Source organism: Lagenorhynchus albirostris, chromosome 1, assembly GCF_949774975.1.
Source record: "Lagenorhynchus albirostris chromosome 1, mLagAlb1.1, whole genome shotgun sequence".
Classification (NCBI taxonomy): Eukaryota; Metazoa; Chordata; class Mammalia; order Artiodactyla; family Delphinidae; genus Lagenorhynchus; species Lagenorhynchus albirostris.
In genome coordinates this window covers 95,057,225-95,082,773 of record NC_083095.1, presented here as the reverse complement: position 1 = coordinate 95,082,773, position 25,549 = coordinate 95,057,225, and positions in this window count along the sequence as shown.

The following is a 25,549-nucleotide window of genomic DNA, read 5'->3' as shown; positions in this document are numbered from 1 at the left end:
GACATTATTGTGTAATCACTTTAGTGGAACACGATCTATAAAAATATTCAATCCATATGTTGTAACCCTGAGACTAATGTAATATTGTAAATCAACTACACTTCAATTTAAATAATCCATAGGGTGGCTGAATGGATTAAAGAAAGTTCAATTATACTGTGTACAAGATATTCATGTTAACTTCTAATCCATATATAGCATAAAATTGAAAGATTGGGAACAAAATACTCCATGAAAATGATACTTGACTGACTAGTCTATTATGAGATAAAAAAGACTTGAAGTCAAACCTCTCAAAGGAAAGAAGGTTATCATATAATGATAAATGGATTAATTCATCAAGAAATCATGACAATTATAAATACGTGTGTATCCAGCTTTGGAGCCTCTCAACATATAAAGAATATATTAACCCACGTGAAGGGGAAAATGTGCAGAAATAAAATAATGGTAAGAAACATCGATACCCAACTTTCAACACTGTATAGATCATCCGGACATAATATCAATCAGGAAACACTGAACCTGAACACACACTTGATATCAAATGAACCTAACATACATCTACAGTATATTCCACTCAACAGCAGCAAACTTTCCATTCTTCTTAAGTACACGTAGAACATTGCCTAGGGTAGATCCTATGTTAAGCCACAAAACAAGTCTTCAAAAATCCAAGAATATTGAAATCATATCAAGGATCATTTCCAACCACAATGGTATGAAACTGAAATTCAATATTAAAACGAATAATTGAAAATTGAAGAACACTTGGAAATTGGACAATAAGCTCCTGAATAGCCAATGCATACAGGAATAAATCAAAACGGAAATTTAAAAGAAATCTTAAAGCAAACAAAATTGGAAACACAAAGTACCTAAATTTATGGAACACAGGAACAAGACTGCAATTCAAAGAGTTATGTTTACAGTAATAGATGCATATATTTTCAAAGAATTCTTGAGAGGGGATCAAGATGATAGAGTAGGAAGATACTGAGCTCCCCTGCTGCCAAAGGCACACCCAAATTACAACAACTTACACGGAAATTATCTCTGAAGACCAGCAGGGAATGTTTTCCACAACTCAAGATATAAGGAAGGAGAAACCACAAGGCAGGTAGGAGGACTGGAAACACAGTCTAATTGGAACCCACACATATAGCACAGTGACCCACAGCTGGAAGATATCACAATTGCATAGGTCCTCCACATGGAGGGAAGGGTATGAGCCTGGCATTAGGCTGCTCAGCCCAGGGTTCCTGCACTGGAAGAAAAGAACACAGCAGGTCTGGCTTTGAAAACTTGCAGGGCTTATTTTCAGGAAATCTGGAGACTAAAGGAAACTGAGACTGCTCTCATAGGGCACACACAAATCTCACATGTTCTCAGTCCCTGTGCAGAGCCAACAGAGTGAAAGACACGTGTGCCAGACCCACTTGCTAATCTCGGAGAGCTTCTTGGAAAGGCAAGAGGCAACTGGGACTCCCACTAGGAACTGAGACATGGGCAAGCAACATTTTAGAATCTTCCCTGGAACTGATTAGAATCAGGGGCCTGCCCCTTTTACCACCATGCCCGTAGCACTCCCGCACCAGAAGGTCTCACAACCAGACACACTGGAGGCCTACGCTGTCCACCTGTGCACCTGGAGCACCACACAGCCACCCATAATGGAGGGCTGCCTTGGATATCAGCACACCCATGGCAATCAATCACATACTGCAGGGGCTCACAGCCATTTAGGCCAGGGTCCAATACCACCTACCAGCTTGTCTACAGCAGTTGGCCCCGCCGTAAGAGAAAGGTGTGTGCAGCCCACACAGGGAACACCCCTGGAGCATGTGGCTCTGCTGGCCAGAGGACAATGTGCTGCTGGGCCCTATCAGTCATCTCCTATATAAGGCCACTTCCCTGAGACCCGGGAATGTAACAACCTGAACCTAATGAATAAAGATGTACAGAGACTTAGGAAGCATAAGGAAATAGAGGAATATGTTACAAATGAAGTAACAAGACACGACATCAGAAAAAGGAACTGAATAAAACAGGGATAAGCATTCTACCCGATAAAAAGAAGTGTTCACAGTAATGATTATAAAGACGCTCACCCAAGTCAGGAGAAGAATAGATAGACATAGTGAGAATTTCAACAGAGTAATAACATGTCAAAAAGAACAAAACAGTGAACAATACAATAAAAGAGATTAAAACACACACACATGTACATGAGAGAAACCACATTATACTGTATGATACAGAAGAACAGATCAGTGAAATGGAAAACAGAGTAGTGAAAATCACCCAAACTGAACAGCACAAAGTAAAAGCAATTAAGAGTATACGTAAAGGGACCTCTGAGACAACATCAAGAGTATTAACATGAGCATTACAGGGGCCCCAGAACGAGGAGAAGAGAGAAACGGGCAGATAACTTATTGGAGGATAGAGGAACTGATAACTTTCCTAACCTGGGGAAGGAAACACACATCCAGGTCCAGGAAAAACAGAGTTCCAAACAAGATGAAGACAAACAGGTCCACACCAAGACATATTATAAAGCTCCAAAAATTTAAAGAGTGATCACAGAGGCAGTGAAATAAAAGGGTCTAGTTATGTTCAAGGTATTCCCATAAGACTGTCAGATGACTTCTCAGCACAATTTTCAAACTAGGAAGGAATGATAGGATATAATCAATGGGCTAAAAAGAAAAAGTCTACAACAGGAATACTCTACAAGCAAAATTATTATTCAGAATTGCAGGACAGGGCTTCCCTGATGTCACAGTGGTTGAGAATCTGCCTGCCAATACAGGGGACACGGGTTCGGGCCCTGATCCAGGAAGATCCCACATGCCACAGAGCAACTAAGCCTGTGTGCCACAACTACTGAGCCTGTGCTCTAGAGCCCATGAGACACAACTACTGAGCCTGCTAGCCACAACTACTGAAGCCTGAGCACCTAGAGCCCATGTTGCACAACAAGAAGAGCTACTGCAATGAGAAGCCCATGCACCACAATGGCCCATGCACCACAACGAAGAGTAGCCTCCACTTGCCACAACTAGAGAAAAGCCCATGCACTGCAATGAAGACCTAATACAGCCAAAAATAAATAAATAAATTCATGGAGGAAAGAAAGAATTGAAGGAGAGGTCAAGAGTTTCCCGGACTAGCGAAAGCTAAAAGAGTTCATCATTAATAAACCAGCCTTATATGTAATGTTGAAGTAATTTACTTAAGCTTAAAAGAAGCCTCACTAATTATTGATAGTAATAAGAAAACAAACAAAAGTAAAAATCTCACTGAAAAACCTATACATAGAGTAAGGGTAATAGATCAAACATTTTTTTAGCTTCTGTAAAGAATAAAAGACAATAGTAGTATGTGTTTTTAAAAAAGAGAGGGCCCAAATAAATCAGAAATGAAAGCGATGATGTTACAACAGACACCACAGAAATACAAAGTATCCTAAGCTACACACAGGGTAACTCAGGGCTCAGACTGGACAGAGCCCAGTCTCCCTTCCACTGTACATGAGTTACAGGAGCCTCAGGAACTGAGGAGGGGGTCCCTGAGGGGAGGCACAAGATAGAAGATGTTAGGCATTAACCTGACTCTATTTATGTTAAACCTGCCTGAACTACATTCACATGAGATTGTTTTGTCCTGAATGTACATTGGCACCTTTAGTCTGAACTGCAGATCTTTGGCTTCACCACCTCCACCAACAGCATTAGCTTCACCTGCTGTGGACCGTCTCCTATAGGATTTCTAGAACCACAAAGCATCGAAGTTTCATAGGACACAGAGTCTGTGAGACTCCACTCAGTCTCAGAGTCTCAACCCCACTCAGAGACGTAGAGTCACAACAGAGACTCCACTCTTGGAGGACACACACAGTAGTGTGCACATCAGGACCCAAGGGAAGGAGCAGTGACCCCATAGGAGACTGAGCAGACCTACCTGCTAGTTTTAGAGGGTCTCCTGCAGAGGCGGGGGGTGACTGGGGCTCACCGTGCGGACAAGGACACTGGCAGCAGAAGTTCTGGGAAGTCCTCCTTAGCATGAGCCCTCCCAGAGTCCACAGGTAGCCCCACCAAAGAGCCAGGTGGGCCACAGTTCTGGGTCGCCTCAGGCCAAACAACAAACAGAGAGGGAACTCTGCCCCATGCAAAACAGACAAGCGGATTAAAGTTTTATTGAGCTCTGCCCACCAGAGCAACACCCAGCTCTACCCACCACCACTCCCTCACATCAGGAATGCTGCACAAGCCTCTAAGATAGACTCATCCAGCAGAGAGCAGACAGCAGAAGCAAGAAGAACTACAGTTCTTCAGCCTGTGGATGGAAAACCACATTCACAGAAAGATAGACAAAATGAAAAGGCAGAGGAATTTGTACCAGATGAAGGAACAAGATAAAACCCCAGAAAAACAACTCAATGAAGTGGAGATAGGCAACCTTCCAGAAAAAGAATTCATAATAATGATAGTGAAGATGATCCAAGACCTTGGAAAAAGAATGGAGGCAAAGATAGAGAAGATGCAAGAAATAGTTAACAAAGACCTAGAAGAATTAAAGACCCAACAAACAGAGATGAACAATACAATAACTGAAATGAAAAATACACTAGAAGGGGGCTTCCCCGGTGGCGCAGTGGTTGAGAGTCCACCTGCCGATGCAGGGGACATGGGTTCGTGCCCTGGTCTGGTAAGATCCCACATGCCAAGGAGCGGCTGGGCCCGTGAGCCATGGCCGCTGAGCCTGCACATCCAGAGCCTGTGCTCCACAACGGGAGAGGCCACAAAAGTGAGAGTCCCTCGTACCGCAAAAAAAAAAAAAAAAAAAAAAAAACACTAGAAGGAATCAATAGTAGAATAACTGAGGCAGAAGAACGGATAACTGGCCTGGAGACAGAAAGGTGGAATTCACTGCTGCAGAAAAGAATAAAGAAAAAAGAATGCAGAGAAAGGAAGACAGCTTAAGAGACCTCTGGGATAACATTAAATGCAACAAAATTTGCATTATAGGGATCCCAGAAGGTGAAGAGAGAGAGAAAGGGCCCGAGAAAGTATTTGAAGTGATTATAGTCGAAAACTTCCCTAACACGGGAAAGGAAATAGTAGCCACCCAAGTCCAGAAAGCACAGAGAGTCCCAGGCAGGATAAACCCAAGGAGAAAAATGCCGAGACACATGATAATCAAACTGACAAAAATCAAAGACAAAGAAAAATTATAGAAAGCACAAGGGAAAAATGACAACATACAAGGGAACTCCCATAAGGTTAACAGCTGATTTCTCAGCAGAAACTCTACAAACCAGAAGGGAGTTGGCTGATATATTTAAAGTGATGAAAGGGAAGAACCTACAACCAAAAGAACTCTACCCAGCAAGATCTCATTCAGATTCAATGGAGAAATCAAAAGCTTTACAGACAAGCAAAAGCTAAGAGAACTCAGCACCACCAAACCAGCTCTACAACAAATGCTAAAGGAACCTATCTAAGTGGGAAACACAACAGAAGAAAAGAATCTACAAAAACAAACACATAACAATTAAGAAAACAGTAATAGGAATATACATATCAATATTTACCTTAAATGTGAATGGATTAAATGCTCCAAACAAAAGACACAGTCTTGCTGAATGGATACAAAAACAAGATCCATATATATGCAGTCTATAAGAGACCCATTTCAGACCTAGGGAAACATACAGACTGAAAGTGAGGGGATGGAAAAGGATATTCCATGCAAATGAAAATCAAAAGAAAGCTGGAGTAGCAATACTCATATCAGATACAATAGACTTTAAAATAAAGAGTGTTACAAGAGACAAGGACGGACACTACATAATGATCAAGGAATCAATCCAAAAAGAAGACATAACAATTATAAATATATATGTACCCAACATAGGAGCACCTCAATACATAAGGCAACTGCTAACAGCTATAAAAGACAAAATCGACAGTAACACAATAATAGCAGGGGACTTTAACACTTTACTTACACCAATGGAGATCATCCGGACAGAAAATTAATAAGGAAACACAAACTTTAAATGACACAAGAGACCAAATAGATTTAATTGATATTTATAGGACATTCCATCCAAAAACAGCAGATTACATGTTCTTCTCAACTTCACGCAGAACATTCTCCAGGATAGATCACATCTTGGGTCACAAACAAAGCCTCAGGAAATTTCATAAAACTGAAATCATATCAAGCATCTGTTCTGACCACAAGGTTATGAGATTAGAAATCAATTACAGGGAAAAAATATGTAAAAAACAGAAACACATGGAGACTCAACAATACGTCACTAAATAACCAAGACACCACTGAAGAAAGAAAAGAGGAAATCAAAAACAACCTAGAGACAAATGACAACAAAAATATGATGATCCAAAACCTATGGGATGCAGCAAAAGCAGTCCTAAGAGGGAAGTTTATAGCAATACAAGCCTACCTCAAGAAACCAGAAAACTCTCAAATAAACAATCTAACCTTACACCTAAAGGAATTAGAGAAAGAAGAAAGAAACCCAAAGTTAGTAGAAGGAAAGAAATCATAAAGATCAGAGCAGAAATAAATGAAATAGAAACAAAGAAAACAATAGCAAAGATCAATAAAACTAAAAGCTGGTTCTTTGAGAAGATAAACAAAAATGAAAAATCGTTAGCCAGACTCAAGGAAAAGAGGGAGAGGACTCAAATCAATAAAATTAGAAGTGAAAAAGGAGAAGTTGCAACAGACACCACAGAAATACAAAGCATCCTAAGAGACTTCTACAAGCAACTCTATGCCAATCAAATGGACAACCTGGAAGAAATGGACAAATTCTTAGAAAGGTATAACCTTCCAAGACTGAAAGAGGAATAAATAGAAAATATGAATAGACCAATCACAAGTAATGAAATTGAAACGGTGATGACAAATCTTCCAACAAACAAAAGTCCAGAACCAGATGGCATCAGAGGTGAATTCTATCAAATATTTCGACAAGAGCTAACACCCAACCTTCTCAAACTCTTCAGAAATTTGCAGGGAAAGGAACACTCCCAAACTCATTCACATCACACTGATACCAAAACCAGACAATGATACTACAGAAAAAGAAAATTAGAGACCAATATCACTGATGAATATAGATGTAAAAATCCTCAACAAAATACTAGCAAACAGAATTGAACAACACATTAAAAGGATCACACACCATGATCAGGTGGGGTCTATCCCAGGAACGCGAGCGTTCTTCAATATACACAAATCAATGTGATACACCATATTAACAAATTGTAAAATAAAAATATCATCTCAATAGAAGCAGGAAACAATTTTGACAAAATTCAACACCCATATATGATTAAAAATTCTCCAGAAAGTGAACATAGAGGGAATCTACCTCAACATAATAAAGGTCATATATGACAAACCCACAACAAACATCATTCTCAATGGTGAAAAACTACAAGAATTTCCTCTAAGATCAGGAACAAAACAAGGATGTCCACTCTCACCAGTATTATTCAACATAGTTTTGGAAGGCCTAGACACAGCAATCAGAGAAAAAAAGAAATAAAAGGAATACAAATTGGAAAAGAAGTAAAATTTTCACTGTTTGCAAATGACATGATACTACACATAGTGAATCTTAAAGATGACACTAGAAAATTACTAGAGCTAATCAATGAATTTGGTAAAGTTGCAGGATACAAAATTAATGCACAGAAATCTCTTGCATTCCTCTACACTAACAATGAAAGATGAGAACGAGAAATTAAGGAAACAATCCCATACACCATTGCAACAGAAAGAATAACATATGTAGGAATGAAACTACCTAAGGAGGTGAAAGTCCTATACTTAGAAAACTATAACACAGTGCTGAAAGAAATCAAAGATTATATAAACAGATGGGAGTATTAACCATATGCTTGGATTAGAAGCATCAATATTGTGAAAATGACTATATTACCCAAAACAATCTACAGATTCAATGCAATCCCTATCAAATTATCAGTGGCGTTTTCTACAGAACTAGACCAAAAAAACCTTAAAATGTGTAAGGAGACACAAAACACCTCGAATAGCCAAATCAGTCTTGAGGGAAATTAAAAGAGCTGGAGGAATCAGACTTCCTGACTTCAGACTATACTACAAAGCTACAGTAATCAAGACTATATGGTACTGGCACCAAAACAGAAATATAGATCAACAGAACAGGATAGAAAGCCCAGAGATAAACCTACATACCTATGGCTAACTCGTCTATGACAAAGGAGGCAAGGATAAACAATGGAGAAAAGACAGTCTCTTCAGGAAGTGGTGCTGGGAAAACTGGACAGTTACACATAGAAGAATGAAATTAGAACATCCATAACACCATACACAAAAATAAACTCCAAATAGATTAGAGATCTAAATGTTAAGACCAGACGCTATTAAACTCTTAGAAGAAAACATAGGCAGAACACTCTATGACATAAATCACAGCAAGATCCTATTTGACCCACCTCCTAGAGAAATGGAAATAAAAACAAAAATAAACAAATGGGACCTAATGAAACTTAAAAGCTTTTGCACAGCAAAGAAACACATAAAGAAGACGAAAAGACAACCCTCAGAATGGGAGAAAATATTTTCAAATGAAGCAAATGACAAAGGATTAATCTCCAAAATTTACAAGCAGCTCATGTAGCTCAATATCACAAAAACAAACAACCCAATCCAGGAATGGACAGAAGACTTAAATAGACATTTCTCCAAAGACGATATACAGGTTGCCAACAAACACATGAAAGGATGCTGAACATCACTAATCATTGCAGAAATGTAAATCAAAACTACAGTGAGGTATCACTCACAGCAGTCAGAATGGCAATCATCAAAAAATCTACAAAAAATAATTGCTGCAGAGGCATTTATTGGAGAAAAGGGAACACTCTTTCAGTGTTGGTGGGAATGTAAATTGATATAGCCATTAGGGAGAACGGTATGGAGGTTCCTTAAAAAACTAAAAATAGAAGTACCATACGACCCAGCAATCCAACTCCTGGGCATTTACCCTGAGAGAACCATAATTCAAAAAGAGTTATGTTCAACAATGTTCATTGCAGCTCTATTTACAATAGCCAGGACATGGAAGCAACCTAAGTGTCCATCGACTGATGAATCAATAAAGAAGATCTGGCACATATATACAATGGAATATTACTCAGCCATAAAAGGAAACAAAACTGAGTTATTTGTAGTGAGATGGATGGACGTAGAGACTGTCCTACACAGTAAAGTAAGTCAGAAAGAGAAAAACAAATAGCGTGTGCTAACACAGATATATGGAGTCTAAAGAAAAAAAAGTTTATGAAGAACGTAGGGGTGGGACAGGATTAAGGACACAGACGTACAGAAAGGACTTGAGCACACGGGGAGGGGGAAGGGTAAGCTGGGACAAAGTGAGAGAGTGGCATGGACATATATACATTACCAAATGTAACATCGATAGCTACTGGGAAGAAGCCACATAGCACAGGGAGATCAGCTCAGTGCTTTGTGAACACCTAAAGTGGTGGGATAGAGACAGTGAGAGAGAGATGCAAGAGGGAGGGGATATGGTGGTATATGTATAGCTGATTCACTTTGTTATACAGCAGAAACTAACACATCATTGTAAAGCAATTATACTCCAATAAAGTTGTAAAATGAAAAAAGAAAGAAAGCCCAGAGATAAACCTACATACCAATGGTCAATAATCTATGACACAGGAGGCAAGACTATACAATGGAGAAAAGACAGTCTCTTCAATCAGTGGTTCTGGGAAAAATGGGCAGCTACATGTAAAAGAATGAAATTAGAATACTCCCTAACACCATACAGAAAAATAAATTCAAAATGGATTAGAGACCTTAATGTAAGACCGGACAGTATAAAACTCTTAGAGGAAAAAATAGGAAGAATACTCTGACATAAATCACAACAAGATCTTTTTTGATCCACCTCCTAGAGTAATGCAATAAAAAAGAAAAATAAACAAATGGGAACTAAGGAAACATAAAAGCTTTTGCAAAGCAAAGGAAAGTAAAAACAAGACGAAAAGACAACCCTCAGAATGGGAGAATATATTTGCAAATGAATCAACAGACAAAGGATTAATCTCCAATAATATATAAACAGCACATGCAGCTCAATATTAAAAAAACCAAACAACCCAATACAAAAATGGCAGAAGATCTAAATAGACATTGATTCCAAGAAGAGAGATGGCCAAGAAGCACATGGAAAGTTTCTCAACATCACTAATTATTAGAGAAATGCAAATCAAAACTACAATGAGGTATCACCTCACACCTGTTAGAATGGACATCATCAGAAAATCTACAAACAATAAATGCTGGGGAGGGTGTGGAGAAAAGGAACCCTCTTCCACTATTGGTGGGAATGTAAATTGATACAGTCAATATGGAGAACAATATGGAGGTTCCTTAAAAAACTAAAAATAGAATTACCATATGATCCAGCAATCCCACTACTGGGCATATACCCAGAGAAAAACATAAATCAAAAAGACACATTCACCACAATGTTCATTGCAGCACTATTTACAATAGCCAGGTAATGGGAGCAACTTAAATGCACACAGGCAGACGAATGGATAAAGATGTGGTACATATATAACATGGAATGTTACTCAGCCATAAAAAGGAATGAAATTGGGTCATTTGTACAGACGTCGATGGACCTAGAGATTGTCATACAGAGTGAAATAAGACAGAAAGAGAAAAAGAAATATTGTATATTAATGCATATATGTGGAACCAAGAAAAATGGAACAGATGAACTGGTTTGCAGGGCAGAAATAGAGACACAGATGTAGACAACAAACGTATGGACACCAAGGGGGGAAAGACGTGGGGGGGTAGTGCTGGGATGAATTGGGAGTTTGGGATTGACTTATATACACCCATATGTATAAAATCGATAACCAGAAAGAACCTGCTGTATAATAATAAAATTAAAAATTAAAAAAATAAATAAACATACAAAAAGTAAAACAGAAAAATAGTTCTTCCATTCCCATACATGTATTTATATGAATGAATTATTTCCATGCTTCTATCTATAAATACGAAAAAGAGGAATAAAACCTACATTGAACCCAAAAAGAAAAAAAAAAAGCAGAACCCACCAGTTATAAACAGGAAAACCCTATCAGGGCACTTGCTCCAAAGTTAAAGAATCCTGAAGTTGGTCAGAGGTGGGTAATCGTCTCCCATGAAGCCAGCAGCGCCCCCCCACCCTGCAAGGAGTGTCCTCATTGCAAAGCTGGGGGACTGTGCTGAGGCATCTCTGAGTAAACGTGAGCTGAGCTCCAGGCCAGCTGCTGCTGAACTGTTCCCACAGTTCCCAGGTAAAACACCTGAATCTGTGCAAGGACTTGAAAGCCTAGAGGAAGGGCCATGGAGCCACACCAGCGACAGCACCCAGGCCGACTTGGTGCCTACAGGCCAACCAGGATGGTCCTGGCCCCGGGCGCACTTCTGGAAGCTTTCCATTTCCCTGCCTGAGATACCCCTCCTGTCCCAGCCCCCACTGCTTTTTTCCTTACTCACCTCTGCCTGGGGAGAAATTTCAGCAGCAGATATGGGTGACACATCCTCTTCTTTAGCAGTTGGCAGCTTGGCAACTCCTGCAGAAAGCCCAGCAGAGCCCCACTCACACCGGGCCACCCTAAAAACCGTGGCCCCTCACTCCCTCCCACCAGCCCAGCCCCGACACTGCTGACGGGGCAGAGAAAATGGCGTCAGACACAACTGAAGGGGCTCTTGCTGCCTGGAGCGGTGTTTATATTGACCTCAAACCAGGCACACCTGGAGAGGGCTGGCCGGCACGGTCAGGCTGCCCAGGTCAGCCAATCCTCGCCCCTCTGGGGCTCACAGCAGCAGAAAATGGACCTTGATGAACCGACCAGGTCCAAGGAACAGGTGTGGGCTCCTGAGAGTCAGGATAGACAAGGGGCTGCAGCTCTGGCTTGTTTTCTAATCATTTTATCTGGCCCATGAGTGGGAGACAACTTCAAGAAGACCCTCTCCTAATGAGAGGAACCCAGTATTCAGGGAGACGAGGGGTGGTGGGTGGAAACAGAGGCCTGGTGCCCTGGCTGCAGTGGAAGTCTCTGGAAGACCAGGTGGAGGGAGGCCGCACAGAGTGACGCCCAGTGTCACAGACCTGTTGGAGCTGTTGTTTGTTAGTTCAAGTCGTGCTCTGAGGTGCTCTGTGTCAGCCCTGAGTGACAGGTGAGCTGGGGGTGCTCTGCAATGGGGGCTATGTGCACGGTTCCTGTGTGCTCAGTCTTGCTGGGTACCTGCACAGCTGAGCTCCATATCCTGGGAGGGGCCTGACCACGAGAGCCCCATGGGCTGCTGGGTATCTGCACAGGTGAGCTCCATATCCTGGGAGGGGCCTGACCATGAGAGCCCCATGAGCTGCTGGGTATCTGCCCAGGTGAGCTCCAAATCCTGGGAGCGGCCTGACCATGAGAGCCCTGTGGGCTACTGGGTACTTGGTAAAGGATGTCAGGTCAGTGAAGCACCTGAGAATATACATCCAGTAGTTCCTAATTCCTACACACTGATGGTCATTCTACCATCCACCAGGACATGGTATTCTGTATTAGACTTAGATGATGTCTTCTTCTGTATTCCATTAGTCCCAGAGTCACAAGAAATTTTGAAGTAGCGAGGAGTCCAGCCGGTCTTATTGGCCACCGTCACTGCAGTGTCTGTAGGTTTTTCTATGGTGACAGTGTGATATAAGGTTCCCCCGCCAAGGTACGGGTTAGGATCAGGGTACGGGTTACGGTATGATTTAGGGTTAGGGTTATGGTTAGGATTAGCGTTAGGGAATGGATACAGCTTATGGTACCAGTTAGTGTACGACAACGGGTTTGGTTAGAATCCATATTAGGGTGTGGGTTAGTGTTAGTATACGGGTTAGGATTAGGTTGTGGGTTAGGGGATGGTTTAGGGTTAGGTTTAGCATTAGGGAAAGGGTACAGATTAGGTCACTGTCTAGGGTACGACAAAGGTTTAGGGTACCTGTTAGGGTTAGTGTTACTGTTAGTGTACGTGTTACTATTAGGACTTGGGTAAGTATAAGGTTTAGGGTTAGGGTTAGGGTACGTGTTAGTGTTAGTGTATGGGTTATTATTATGGCACAGCTCAGTGTAAGGGTTAGGGTTAGGGTTAGGGAACGGGTACGGTTTTGGTTACAGTTTAGTGTATGGCAACATCACCCTTTGGGGGTTTATCCAGGCACATTCACCTCTAGTGTATAAAAGAGGAACACCACTGGCAAGAAGGTCTGTTTCCCTGGTTACCAGAATGGGGAAAGCAGAAATGTTGCCGCCAAATGGCCGTTGCCTGCAACAGCAGCTTTACAACCTGTGCTAATCGGCATTTCATATGCACAAGTACTCGAGGGCTCTAAATGAAACCTGCCCTCAAAATGTCTTCAGGGAGGTAATGGCCAAAATATTTCAAAATGTGGCACATATTTCAAGAAAACCATTTGAAGAGGTAAGCTGTACTCACAGTTTGAAGAAAAAAAAGGACATGCCTGAAAGCTAAATTTCAAGGCATTATGAGACACATGCAAATCCAACCACAAAGAGGTATCAGCTCACAGCAGTCAGAATAAAAATTAGTAGAAAAAATACAAACAATAAATGCTGAAGGGGTTATGGAGAAGTGCATACCCTCAACTTTAAATGGGACGTAACCTGGTAAGAGCCATTAATGGAACAGAATGGAGGTGCCTTTACAAGGTAAACAATTGCCTACCATATGATCCAGCAGGCCCACTACTTGGTCTAAAACCGAAGATGACAGAATTGGAAAGACACAGGCAGGCAAATGTGCACTGCAGCAGTATTACAATAGTCAAGACGTGGAAGCAACCAAAAATTCCATCAACAGATGAGTGGACAAAGAAGAACTGGTACATGCACAGACCGAATATTAGCCAAGGAAAAAAATGACACAATGCCATTTGCAACACCGTAGATGAGTCTAGAAGTAATCACACAACTTGTCGTAAGTCAGAAAGTGAAAGACACATATACTATGATATCACTTATAGGTGTCAGCTAAAAATTGATACCAGTGAAGATATTTCCACAGAGAAAGGCAATCACAGATTTATTAAACAAACTTATGATTCACCAATGGAAAGGTGTGAGGATTGGATACATTAAGATATCGGGGTTAACAGAGCTATACAAACACAGGTGAAGTATATAGTCACCAAAGACCTACAGAATACCAAGAGAAGACTACTCAACATTGTGTCGTAACCTACATGGGAAAAGGATCCAAAGAACAATAGATATATGTGTAAAACCACCACATCTTGCACACCTAGAACAAGCAAAATATTGTAATCACACTTGCTGTGATAAAAAATGAAAATTAAATTTAAAAAACGAAGAAGTAGTGGGATATAAAGTTAAGGGGCTTTTTCCTGGCACATTGCATTCTAATTTACAACCAAGAACACGACTTTCATTAAGGCTCTGTTGCCCTAATAACCAGATTTGTTAAAGGAGAACTGTGCCTCTTTGTGGCCGTTTCACACAGCAGCAGCTCTAAACCCAGCGATAATGGTTACTTGATATTCAAAATAATTCCAGGCTTGTAAATGACACCTGCCCTCTAAACAAATCCGTGGTCACTAAATCGAGCAAAAATCTCAAAAGATGTGCATAGTTCAAAACGACAATTTAAAGAGGCATATTATACGCACATTTTGTATTCTTTCTTTTTCTGTCTTTTTTTTTGTTAAAAAAAAGGGCAAGGAAACATGCTCAACATCAGGAATTAATAAAGCCATGCAAATCCAGTCTACAAACACATTCACCTCACAGCCGTCAGAATGATCACCAGCAAAAAAGTCTACAACTTATAAATGGTGAAGGGGCTTTAGAGAATTGTGTACCCTCTAGCTGCTGGTGAGATGTCACCTGGTAACAGACAGTACTGAAAACAGAATGGAGGTGTGTTTAAAGGTAAAAATTGAGCTACCATGTGATCTGGTAGGATCACTGATGGGCCTATCACCTGAGTAGACCAGAATCAAAGAGACACAGGCTGGCAATCCTGCACTGCAGCAACATGTACCATAGCCAAGACTTGGAAGAAACCAAAATGTCCATCAACAGAAAAAATGCACCAAGAAGAAGTGGTCCGTGTACACAATGGAATATTAGCCATGGAAAAGCATGGAACAGTGCCATTGGCACCACCATAGAAGGATCTAGAGATAATCACCCAACTTGAAGTAAGAAAGAAACCAAAACACAGATATCCTATAACATCAATTATAGGTGTTACCTAAAAATTGATACCCATGAAATACTTTCCAAGAGAAGGACACTCATAGATTCAGAAAACCAAATTATGTTTAACCAAATGGAAAGGTGTAAGGAAGGTATGAATTAGGATATGGGGATTAACACACATGTACTAATACACATGAAATATATAATCACCAAATACCTACGGAATACCAAGAGAGGTCTACTCAACATTCTGTAATAACCTACATGGGAAAGGATCCAAAGATGAATAGATCGATACATACATAAAATGAACCAGATTCTGTACACCTAGAACACACACAACATTTTTATCAAATTTACTCTGATACTAAATAAAAATTAAATTTAAAAAACAAACAAGGAGTAAGGAGATACAAGCTCTTGGGGGTTTGCCCTGGCACATTCCACCCTAATTTGCAGCCTACTAACAGGATTTCCAGGAAGACTCTGTTGCTCAAAAACCCAGAGTTGGAAATGTAGAAATGCTGCCACCTTGTGGCCGTTTGCGGCAAGAACGGCTTTAAACCCACTGCTAATGGTCACTTAACATTCACAGACTCAGGGCTGTAAAGGACACCTGCCCTCAAAAAATGTCCTGAGCTAGGGAATGACCAAAAATATTCAAGACATGCAAATGTTTAAAGGAGATAGTATGAAGAGATAAGTTTGCACACTCTTCTTCAAAAGAAAGGAAAATGGATAAAAGCTCAACATCAGGAATTATTAGACTCATGCAAATCTAATCTACAAAAAGGTTTCAACTCACACACGTCAACTACCATCAGCAAAACGTCTACAAACAATACATGCTGAAAGGGTTTTAGAGAACTGTGTACTCTCTAGCTGCTGGTGAGATGTAAAGTGGTTACAGCCAATAATGAGAACAGAAAGGACCTCGTTTAAAAGTAAAAACTGGGGCTTCCCTGGTGGTGCAGTGGTTGAGAGTCCACCTTCCGATGCAGGGGACACGGGTTCGTGCCGCAGTCCGGGAAGATCCCACATGCCGCAGAGTGGCTAGGCCCGTGAGTCATAGCCGCTGAGCATGCGCGTCCGGAGCCTGTGCTCCGCAACGGGAAAGGCCGCAACAGTGAGAGGCCATCGTACCATACACACCAAGAAATGAAATGTAAAACTGAGCCACCATTCCATCCAGCAGGCCCAATGTTGGGCCTCTCACCTGAGAAGACCAGAATCGAGAAGACAGAGGCTGCAACAGCTGCACTGCAGCCACTTTCACAATAGCCAAGATACGGAAGCAACCAAAATGTCCATCAACAGATGATTTGATAAAGAAGAAGTGGTCCATGTACACAATGGAATATTAACCTTGGAAAACAATGAAACACTGCTCTTTGAGACACCATAGATGAGCCTAGAGATCATCACAGAACGTGAGGTAAGTCGGAAAGCAAAATACATATCCTATGATATCACTTATAGGCGTTATCTGACAACTGACCCAAACGAACATATTTCCACAGAGAAAGACACTCACAGACTTAGAAAACAAATTATGCTTATCTAAAAGGAAAGGTGGAGGGAATGGATAAATTAAGACCAGGTTTACCATACGTGTACAAATGCATATTAAATACATATGTCAAAAAGACCAGCCATATAGAAATGGAGGTCTACGGGACACTCTTCAATAATTTACATGGGAGGAGGATCTGCACATCTATATCTATATATCTATATCTATATCTATATATCTGTATATATACACATATACATATATATAAATATAATGTACAAATGAACCAGATTGTGTCACCTAGGACAAACAATATTCTAATCATTACCCTGATTTAAATAATTCAAACAACAAACAAGAAGTAATGTGACATAAACTTATGGGGTTTTTTCCTGGCACATTGCATTCTAATTTACAACCTGGTAACATGACTTCCAGAAAGGATCTGCTGCCCTAGTAACCAGATTTGGGGATGGAGAAATGCTGCAGACTTGTGGCCATTTCCCACAACAGCAGCTTTAAAACCAGTGCTAAGGGTCACTAAATATTCACACTCACTGCAGTCCTGTAAATGACACCTACCCTCAAAAAACATCCTGGTATCGAAAATCGACCGAAAAAATCAAGAGGGCAACCTTCCAAGAAGACAATTTCAAGAGGTTTATTGTACTCACGGTTTTTTCCTGTTTTTGCTTAACAGAATAAAAAAAGGTGTGGAAAAAAGCTGAACATTAGGAATTATTAGAGACATGCAAATCCAAATTACAAAAACCTATCAGCTCACACCAGTCAAAATACTCATCAGCAAAAGTTCTGCAAACAATAAATGCTGAAGGGGTTGTGGAGAAATGCGTACCCTCGGTTCTAAGTGGGACGTGGTAAGAACCAGTAATGAAAACACAATGTAGCTGCCTCGAAAGGTAAACATTGACCTACCATTCAATCAAGCATACCCGTGCTGGGCCTATCGCCTGAGAGGATGAGAATCAAAAAGACACAGGCTGGCAATCCTGCACTCCAGCCATATTTAACACTGCCAGCACTTTGAAGCAATGAAAATGTCCATCAACAGAGGAATGCACAAAGAAGAAGTGGTCCATGTACAGAATGGAATATTATGCCAATAAAAAATATAAATTCAATTTAAAAAACAAACATAAGTAAGGAGACATCAGCTTTTGTGGGTTTATGCGGGGACACTCCACTTTAATTTATAACCAAGGAACAGCACTGGCAGGAAGGTCTGTTTCCCTAGTTACCAGAGTGGGGAAAGCAGAAATGCTGCCGCCCTCTGGCCGTTACCTGCAACAGCAGCTTTAAAACCTGTACTAATAGTCACTTCATATGCACAAGTACTGGAGGGCTGTAAATGAAACCTGCCCTCAAAATGTCTTCAGGGAGGTAATGGCCAAAATATTTCAAAATGTGGCACATATTTCAAGAAAACCATTTGAGGAGGTAAGCTGTACTCACAGTTTGAAGAAAAAAAAGGACATGCCTGAATGCTAAATTTCAAGGCATTATGAGACACATGCAAATCCAACCACAAAGAGGTATCAGCTCACAGCAGTCAGAATAAAAATTAGTAGAAAAAATACAAACAATAAATGCTGAAGGGGTTATGGAGAAGTGCATACCCTCAACTTTAAATGGGACATAACCTGGTAAGAGCCATTAATGGAACAGAACGGAGGTACCTTTACAAGGTAAACAATTGGCTACCATATGATCCAGCGGGCCCACTACTTGGTCTAAAACCGAAGATGACAGAATTGGAAAGACACAGGCAGGCAAATGTGCACTGCAGCAGTATTACAATAGTCAAGATGTGGAAGCAACCAAAAATTCCATCAACAGATGAGTGGACAAAGAAGAACTGGTACATGCACAGACCGAATATTAGCCAAGGAAAAAAATGACACAATGCCATTTGCAACACCGTAGATGAGTCTAGAAGTAATCACACAACTTGTCATAAGTCAGAGTGAAAGACACATATACTATGATATCACTTATAGGTGTCACCTAAAAATTGACACCAGTGAAGATATTTCCACAGAGAAAGGCAATCACAGATTTATTAAACAAACTTATGATTCACCAATGGAAAGGTGTGAGGATTCGATACATTAAGATATCGGGGTTAACAGAGATATACAAACACAGGTGAAGTATATAGTCACCAAAGACCTACAGAATACCAAGAGAAGACTACTCAACATTGTGTCATAACCTACATGGGAAAAGGATCCAAAGAACAATAGATATATGTGTAAAACCACCACATCTTGCACACCTAGAACAAGCAAAACATTGTAGTCACACTTGCTGTGATAAAAAATGAAAATTAAATTTAAAAAACGAAGAAGTAGTGGGATATAAAGTTAAGGGGCTTTTTCCTGGCACATTGCATTCTAATTTACAACCTAGAACACAACTTTCATTAAGGCTCTGTTGCCCTAATAACCAGATTTGTTAAAGGAGAACTGTGCCTCTTTGTGGCCGTTTCACACAGCAGCAGCTCTAAACCCAGCGATAATGGTTACTTGATATTCAAAATAATTCCAGGCTTGTTAATGACACCTGCCCTCTAAACAAATCCGTGGTCACTAAATCGAGCAAAAATCTCAAAAGACGTGCATATTTCAAAACGACAATTTAAAGAGGCATATTTTACGCACATTTTGTATTCTTTCTTTTCCTCTCTTTTTTTTGTTAAAAAAGGGCAAGGAAACATGCTCAACATCAGGAATTAATAAAGCCATGCAAATCCAGTCTACAAAAACGTTCACCTCACAGCCGTCAGAATGATCACCAGCAAAAAAGTCTACAACTTATAAATGGTGAAGGGGCTTTAGAGAACTCTGTACCCTCTAGCTGCTGGTGGGATGTCACCTGGTAACAGACAGTACTGAAAACAGAATGGAGGTGTGTTTAAAGGTAAAAATTGAGCTACCATGTGATCCGGTAGGATCACTGATGGGCCTATCACCTGAGTAGACCAGAATCAAAGAGACACAGGCTGGCAATCCTGCACTGCAGCAACATGTACCATAGCCAAGACTTGGAAGAAACCAAAATGTCCATCAACAGAAAAATGCACCAAGAAGAAGTGGTCCGTGTACACAATGGAATATTAGCCATGGAAAAGCATGGAACAGTGCCATTGGCACCACCATAGAAGGATCTAGAGATAATCACCCAACTTGAAGTAAGAAAGAAACCAAACGACAGATATCCTATGACATCAATTATAGGTGTTACCTAAAAATTGATACCCATGAAATACTTTCCAAGAGAAGGACACTCATAGATTCAGAAAACAAAACTATGTTTAACCAAATGGAAAGGTGTAAGGAAGGTATGAATTAGGATATGGGGATTAACAGACATGTACTAATACACATGAAATATATAATCACCAAATACCTACGGAATACCAAGAGAGGTCTACTCAACATTCTGTAATAACCTACATGGGAAAGGATCCAAAGATGAATAGATCGATACATACATAAAATGAACCAGATTCTGTACACCTAGAACACACACAACATTTTTATCAAATTTACTCTGATACTAAATAAAATTAAATTTAAAAAACAAACAAGGAGTAAGGAGATACAAGCTCTTGGGGGTTGCCCTGGCACATTCTACCCTAATTTGCAGCCTACTGACAGGATTTCCAGGAAGGCTCTGTTGCTCAAAAACCCAGAGTTGGAAATGTAGAAATGCTGCCACCTTGTGGCCGTTTGCGGCAAGAACGGCTTTAAACCGACTGCTAATGGTCACTTAACATTCACAGACTCAGGGCTGTAAAGGACACCTGCCCTCAAAAAATGTCCTGAGCTAGGGAATGACCAAAAATATTCAAGACATGCAAATGTTTAAAGGAGATAGTATGAAGAGATAAGTTTGCACACTCTTCTTCAAAAGAAAGGAAAATGGATAAAAGCTCAACATCAGGAATTATTAGACTCATGCAAATCTAATCTACAAAAAGGTTTCAACTCACACACGTCAACTACCATCAGCAAAACGTCTACAAACAATACATGCTGAAAGGGTTTTAGAGAACTGTGTACTCTCTAGCTGCTGGTGAGATGTAAAGTGGTTACAGCCAATAATGAGAACAGAAAGGACCTCGTTTAAAAGTAAAAACTGGGGCTTCCCTGGTGGTGCAGTGGTTGAGAGTCCACCTTCCGATGCAGGGGACACGGGTTCGTGCCCCAGTCCGGGAAGATCCCACATGCCGCGGAGTGGCTAGGCCCGTGAGGCATAGCCGCTGAGCATGCTCGTCCAGAGCCTGTGCTCCGCAATGGGAAAGGCCGCAACAGTGAGAGGCCATCATACCATACACACCAAGAAATGAAATGTAAAACTGAGCCACCATTCCATCCAGCAGGCCCAATGTTGGGCCTCTCACCTGAGAAGACCAGAATCGAGAAGACAGAGGCTGCAACAGCTGCACTGCAGCCACTTTCACAATAGCCAAGATACGGAAGCAACCAAAATGTCCATCAACAGATGATTTGATAAAGAAGAAGTGGTCCATGTACACAATGGAATATTAACCTTGGAAAACAATGAAACACTGCTCTTTGAGACACCATAGATGAGCCTAGAGATCATCACAGAACGTGAGGTAAGTCGGAAAGCAAAATACATATCCTATGATATCACTTATAGGCGTTATCTGACAACTGACCCAAACGAACATATTTCCACAGAGAAAGACACTCACAGACTTAGAAAACAAATTATGCTTATCTAAAAGGAAAGGTGGAGGGAATGGATAAATTAAGACCAGGTTTACCATACGTGTACAAATGCATATTAAATACATATGTCAAAAAGACCGGCCATATAGAAATGGAGGTCTACGGGACACTCTTCAATAATTTACATGGGAGGAGGATCTGCACATCTATATCTATATATCTATATCTATATATCTATATATATACACATATACATATATATAAATATAATGTACAAACGAACCAGATTGTGTCACCTAGGACAAACAATATTCTAATCATTACCCTGATTAAAAAAATTCAAACAACGAACAAGAAGTAATGTGACATAAACTTATGGGGTTTTTTTCCTGGCACATTGCATTCTAATTTACAACCTGGTAACATGACTTCCAGAAAGGATCTGCTTCCCTTAATAACCGGATTTGTGGGTGGAGAAATGCCGTTTCCCACAACAGCAGCTTTAAAACCAGTGCTAAGGGTCACTAAATATTCACACTCACTGCAGTCCTGTAAATGACACCTACCCTCAAAAAACATCCTGGCATCGAAAGTTGACCAAAAAAATCAAGAGGGCAACCTTCCAAGAAGACAATTTCAAGAGGTTTATTGTAATCACAGTTTTTTTCTGTTTTTGTTTAACAGAAAGAAAACAAAGCATGGAAAAATGCTGAACATTAGGAATTATTAAAGACATGCAAATCCAAATTACAAAAACCTATCAGCTCACACCAGTCAAAATAGTCATCAGCAAAAGTTCTGCAAACAATAAATGCTGAAGGGGTTGTGGAGAAATGCGTACCCTCGGTTCTAAGTGGGACGTGGTAAGAGCCACTAATGAAAACACAATGTAGCTGCCTCGAAAGGTAAACATTGAGCTACCATTCAATCAAGCATACCCGTGCTGGGCCTATCGCCTGAGAGGATGAGAATCAAAAAGACACAGGCTGGCAATCCTGCACTCCAGCCATATTTAACACTGCCAGCACTTTGAAGCAATGATAATGTCCATCAACAGAGGAATGCACAAAGAAGAAGTGGTCCATGTACAGAATGGAATATTATGCCAATAAAAAATGTAAATTCAATTTAAAAAACAAACATAAGTAAGGAGACATCAGCTTTTGTGGGTTTATGCGGGGACACTCCACTTTAAATTATAATCAAGGAACACCACTGGCAGGAAGGTCTATTCCACTAGTTACCAGAGTGGAGAAAGCAGAAATGCTGCTGCCCTCTGGCCGTTACCTGCAACAGCAGCTTTAAAACCTGTACTAATAGTCACTTCATATGCACAAGTACTGGAGGGCTGTAAATGAAACCTGCCCTCAAAATGTCTTGAGGGGTATAATGGCCAAAATAATTCAAAATGTGGCACATACTTCAAGAAAACAATTTGAAGTTGTAAGTTGTACTCACACTTTGAAGACAAAAAGGACATGCCTGAAAATTCAATTTCAGGGGATTATGAGACACGTGCAAGTCCAACTACAAAGAGGTATCAGCTCACACCAGTCAGCATAACCATCAGCAAAAAAACTACAAACAATAAATGCTGAAGTGGTTGTGGAGAAGTGCGTACCCTCAGCTTTAAGAGGGACTTAACCTGGTAAGAGCCACTAATGAGAACAGAATGGAGGTGCCGTTACAAGGTAAACATTGAGCTACAATATGATCCAGGAGGTCCAGTCCTGGGTCTATAACATAAGAAGACAGAATTAGAAAGACACTGGAGGGCAAATCTGCATTGCAGCAGTATTACAATAGCCAAGACATGGAAGCAAACACAAAGTACATCAACAGATGAGTGGATAAAGAAGAACTGGTACACGTACAGATGGAATATTAGCCAAGGAAAAAAATAGCACAATGCCATTTGCAGCACCATAGATGAGTCTAGAGGTCATCAAGCAACTTGTAGTAAGTCAGAAAGCAAAAGACACATATCCTATGATATCACTTAGAGGTGTTACCTAAAAATTGATACCAGTGAAGATATTTCCACAGAGAAAGGCAATCACAGATTCATTAAACAAACTTACGGTTCACCAAAGGAAAGGTGTGAGACTGTATATATTAGGATATTGGGTTTAACAGAGATATACAAACATAGGTGAAATATATAATCACCAAACACCTATGGAACACCAAGAGAAGACTACTCAACATTATGTCATAACCTACATGGGAAAAGGATCCGAAGAAGAATAGATATATGTATATGTGTAAAAGGACCACATCTCACACACCTAGCACAAGCAAAACATTGCTATCAAAGTTGCTGTGATAAAAAATTAAAATTAAAAAAATGAATAAGAAGTAGTGAGACATAAACTTAATGGCCTTTTTCCTGGCACACTGCATTCTAATTTACAACACGACTTCCATTGAGGCTCTGTTGCCCTAGTAACCAGATTTTGTAAAGGAGAACTGCTACCGCCTTGTGAACATTTCTCAAAACAGCAGCTTTAAACACAGCTCTAGAGCAGAGGGGAAGATGGTGGAAGAGTAAGACACGGCGATCACCTTCCTCCCCACAGATACACCAGAAATACATCTACACGTGGAACAACTCCTACAGAACACCTACTGAATGCTGGCAGAAGACCTCAGACCTCCCAAAAGGCAAGAAACTCCCCATGTATGTGGGTAGGGCAAAAGAAAAAAAGAAAAAACAGAGACAAAAGAATAGGGACTTGCACCAGTGGGAGGGGCCTGTGAAGGAGGAAAGGTTTCCACAAACTAGGAAGCCCCTTCGCAGGCGGAAACTACAGGTGGTGGAAGGGGGAGTGTCACAGCTGTGGAGGAAAGCACAGCAACGGGGTGAGGAGGGAAAAGCGGGGAGATTCCCGCACAGAGAATCGGTGCCGACCGGCACTCACCAGCCCGAGAGGCTTGTCTGCTCACCCGCAGGGGTGGGCAGGGCTGCGAGCTGAGGCGCGGGCTTTGGTCAGAGTGCAGGGAGAGAAATGGTGTTGGTTGTGTGAACACAGCCTGTTGGGTTTAGTGCACCACGGCTAGCGGGGAGGGAGTCCGGGAAAATGTCTGGAGCTGCCGAAGAACAAGAGACTTTTTCTTCCCTCTTTGTTTCCTGGTGCATGAGGAGACGGGATTAAGAGCGCTGCTTAAAGGAACTCCAGAGACCAGCGCGAGCCATGGCTAAAAGCACGAACCCCAGAGATGGGCGCGAGCCGTGGCTAAAAGCGTAGATCCCAGAGGCAGGCGCGAGCCGCGGCTAAAAGCACGGATCCCAAAGACGGGAGGAAGACGCTAAGGCTGCTGCTGCCGCCACCAAGGAGCGTGTGTGAGAGCACAAGTCACTATCCACACCTCCCTTCCGGGGAGCCTGTGCAGCCCACGACTGCCAGGTTCCCGGGATCCAGGGACAAGTTCCCTGGGAGAACGCACGGCGGGCCTCAGGCTGGTGCAATGTCATGCCGGCCTCTGCTGCTGCAGGCTCGCCTCGCATTCCACGTCCCTCCCTCCCCTCAGCCTGAGTGAGCCAGAGCCCCTGAATCAGTGGCTCCTTTAACCCCATCCTGTCTGAGCAAAAAACAGAAGCCCTCCAGCGACCTACACGCAGAGGCGGAGCCAAATCCAAAGCTGAGCCACTGGGAGCTGTGAGAACAAAGAAGAGAAAGGGAAATCTCTCCCAGCAGCCTCAGAAGCAGAGGATTAAAGCTGCTTGATGTACCCTGCATCTGTGGAAGACATGAATAGACAACGAATCATCCCAAATTGACGAGGTAGACTTTGAGAGCAAGATTTATGATTTTTTCCCCTTTTACTCTTTTTGTGAGTGTGTATGTGTATGCTTCGGTATGAGATTTTGCTGTACTGCTTTGCTTCCACCATTTGTCCTACGGTTCTTTCCATTCGTTTTGTTTCTTTTTAATGTATTTTCTTAATTATTACATTTTAATTTAATAACT